A 4,080-nucleotide genomic window follows, 5' to 3' on the forward strand; every position below is an offset into this window, starting at 1 on the left:
TTACATTTCGGAGACTTCCACAATAATTTAGATAAAACATTACAAAGAAACTTTTTCACGTAACACGTAAAATGCAAAATACCAAATCAGACACACTAATCGAATCGATAAAAAATATTACAATTGTATGTTTAAATCTTATTTACCCAATCCAAAATGTATCACTTACATTGGTTCCTCTTGGCTATCATAAAATATTATTTATGTGCGTCCTTTATAAAATTTATTACATTAAAAAACAACGCCAAATAATTGTTTCTATATTGTCCACATTATGATCTAAATGTTCAATATTTCAGTGACAAGAAAGGAAATTTTGACTATCTGTCAATAAAGCTTGGTTTCCACTGTTCAGGTGGCTTATATTAAAACCACACTAAATCATGTATATGAGTCATTTCACGCGAAGTGATCAAAAAGATTCAACTTGAAATCGACCTTCACGGATTTGAACCAAATTTGGAGGAATTGTTCATCTAGGGCCAATATATAAAAACCCAAATGTTTGTGTCAATTGAACCACCCCTCGGGTCAAGGGAGCACCCCCACGTTTTGGCAAATTGCCAAAACCCTTGATTTTATTTTGATCATATCTCCGGTTCTATTTACTCTAGAATCAAACCGCAAGATGGCTTTTGAAGAAAATTGTTCAAGGAGTGTAGAAAAAATATTAATTTTTGGCGGCAGTGCTGCCAACTGTGCGATTTTTTCAGTTGTATATTAAAAGGTTACTTTTCTCTCAATACATATATTTTAATTTTGAAAATTCTAATGCCATCGTGTTCCTTAGATATTTTTACATAAAAAACACTTATAATCTCAACATAATTTGAGCGGATCCTGAGATACACCGTTTTGAAGCGAAAAAAACGCAATATGAAATCAAAAAAAGGCAAAACGCTTCATTTACGAAAATAAATTAAACATAAGAAGTACGAAAAATCCTTAACTGGTTTAGACAGTGAAATTCGAATAATCAAGTATCCATCTATCATTCCTGCTTCTTGAACCAGACACTATTCATCCTAAAATAACCTCATGGTTTGATTACTACATGTCCGTCTCGTCACATTACTGCTAACAGCGGATTGCATTATGCGAATTCAGTTACAAGAAATACAGTGCAAAGATATCTCTACGCATCTTTTTTTTTGCTATTCCTTGAATTTCTATTTCAATATGCCTTATATCAGAAACCAAAGATTAAAATAGCATGTGCTAAAATATTAGTCTTTTGTTTGATTGGACGCCTAATCATTTTTCTTGAATGTGCATTTGCTTACACCTCAGTTCAGTCAAATAGGTCCCTTAGGTTACTGTCGCTCAGGGGCCCGTAGCGCGAATGCCGGAACAGAGATCAGCTAAAGTTATACTCAACACAGTTCCTGGAAGAGGTTCGTCAATTTCGGGACAGACCCTGCACCAGCTGACCCTGTACAATCGAGGAAGATGCGCGTGTAGCGGGCGTCCAACGATATTGGAGAAAAGCGGTCATGATTCGGAATACTCGAAATGTTCCGCCACGATGAAGATGATGGTGATAAAATTCAAACAATTAAGCCTGTCGACTGTTTTTGTGTATTTTTCAGTAAATTTTTGGCTATTTCAATCTTGTAATTCAGCACAAACGATGTGTGTTTATGTTTTCCAACGTTTCGACAATTTATAGTGTCTTATTCATAGGAATAATAGTTTACGTTTGTTTGTCTTCTATGTGTTTCTGGAAACACCGTAAATGTCCAATTTTGAAAGCGGAAAATATCCACAGAATTAGCACTATTTTCACTTTCTCTAACTGCTTTTTTGAAAATTCTAATTTGCTTTGTATTAGGAACGTCATTGTGCTACGGTTGATTCGGATATTGGTATATTTGAAGCAAACGTAACACAACTAATAACGCGAATCCCTTTAAATTGTCCAAAAGTTTCATGCAAACTTCAAGCACTGCGGTGTTCGATTTGAAGTAACACTTCAGGTGATTTTTGAATTTTTCTTTCTTTCCTGGGAATCACAAATGTAAGCTGTTTATCGCAAAAAAATATTTGAAGCATATTTCTTTCACCATTATCGTCTGAACCGAACATAGAATTAAGAACAATAACACGGATGGTTAAGTAACAATTTTCAGAACTACTACCACAAGTCACTTAAGTAGCACCCGCTGAAAGCGTTAAAAGCCACCTTGACTTTTCTTACATCTTTCACGCCTCTAGCTATATTCGAACCGCGCAGGCAACAAACTTACTGCAGCAGCAGCGCCGTCGCCTTTGCCATTTACCATCACGGGGTTAAGTGGGTCACTTGTCAAACCAGCATAACGCTGCATATCGTCATCAAACAGGTTGATACCACCCGTCGAAAATGTGTCTCCGATACAAACCAAAGCCATGCATGCACCCGTCGTCGGTGATGATAGTGACCAAAAGTGCATCGCTTTGCCCGGTTCTTCCGTTGCCCCGAGACGATACAGCATATCAACCGGTATGTTGCTGGGATCCGCGCTCAGCCAAAAACAACGGTGCTGCTGGTGAAATAACGGAACGTGTTGGCTATCAATCATAAGCGTCATCGGCATATGCACTGGATGGCGGTTCATAAATCAAAAACGCGTGGTGCAATGCATGGTGCTGGTGATGGTTTGGATTTCGTTTAGAAACGCTATTAATTTGATTAAAATCGATGACCCGAAACAATTTATGTAGACCAAATTTAAATACGGTTTCAGCATTTAGGAAATTCCTTTCCAGAAATCGATATTTAATGGTACATTTTTTGAGCTCATATCCACCTAAAAAAATATCTAGCTTCTAGTCGCCATTGGAACCATCACTAGTGCAACCTTCATTACTAGACAACCGTTTCACAACAATGTACCATGTCAAGCAAAACCTGTCAGTTGTGCCATGGCATGCGCAACCCATCGACAGTGTTGCACTAAATATGTAGAGAAATGCACATTCAACGACCTTGCCGGGCCGTGGCCGACAATCTCAGTTCACTCACCGGCAGTCCATAACCAGCGGTGGCTGCGAAAAACGTGTTTACCATTCGAATAACTCCAAATCGACGAATCTGGATCGGTATCTCAAACACGAACCTACTACCAAAGTACTCTAAAATTGCAACCACTTTCACTTCAATTGAATTTACACCTTTGTAAACAAGTAATGATTTGCTGGTGTGATTATTACAACACCGTTAAAAGATAGCTGATGCTGGCTTCCATAACCGAGTTAACGGGGACGACGACCACCGGTGGGTCTGTACTCGGCATCTACTAGGTACATTTACCTCTGAAAGCAATTCAGCCAGCATTCATCGCGCCATGTTGAATTGTTGAAAACTTTCGATTACGGTTTCACTGGACCGTGTTCATTTTTTCGCCGGATCTGTTTTGATCGACGGTCGCGCTATTCGCGGATAGCGAAACAACGGAACGGACCAATATGTTGCAATTAGCTTGCCGTCCGAGTTTGTGGACCGAAATTTGATTAACCGCACTAAAAGTGAGCATTATGTTAAGTTTGAAAAAATCAACGGCATTTGTGTGATGGACCGTGTGATCTCTTTCTATAAGCGTGATCGTTCAGGGGAAAGTGAATGTGAGCTTTGGAGCGCTTAAAAATTGATTCAATCGAATCGACATGATTAGCTCTTGGCTTCAAAACTTGATCGAGTGCAATTAAATGCTAATCGGTGTGGGCGGTGGTGTAAGGTTTGTACCGCGTATCCCACGCCCATCGGTTGTAATAGAAAACAAAAACTCTGGTGGAGATCGGTTTTGTATATTGGATGCAAATTTTGCACTATTCGAAGCGTGTAGGTACCTTTCCAAAATGGGAAAATTGTTCTACGTGTAGGATCGACGGAACTATTAATTTTTCTATACTTCCATTAATCAAACGATCGATCGGTTGAATGAACATAGCGCTAAGCGGAGTTGTCAATGAGAACCTCTTTCTGTCCGGAAAAGGAGTGGCCTTCTGATGGTAATTATTATTCTATGGAAAGTGCTGCAGTCGTAATAATTTATTTCAATCTTGCTTAATACTTAGATTTTGACCAATATGCATTCTAGT

This window comes from Topomyia yanbarensis, chromosome 3 (assembly GCF_030247195.1).
Source record: "Topomyia yanbarensis strain Yona2022 chromosome 3, ASM3024719v1, whole genome shotgun sequence".
In the NCBI taxonomy this organism is placed as follows: Eukaryota; Metazoa; Arthropoda; class Insecta; order Diptera; family Culicidae; genus Topomyia; species Topomyia yanbarensis.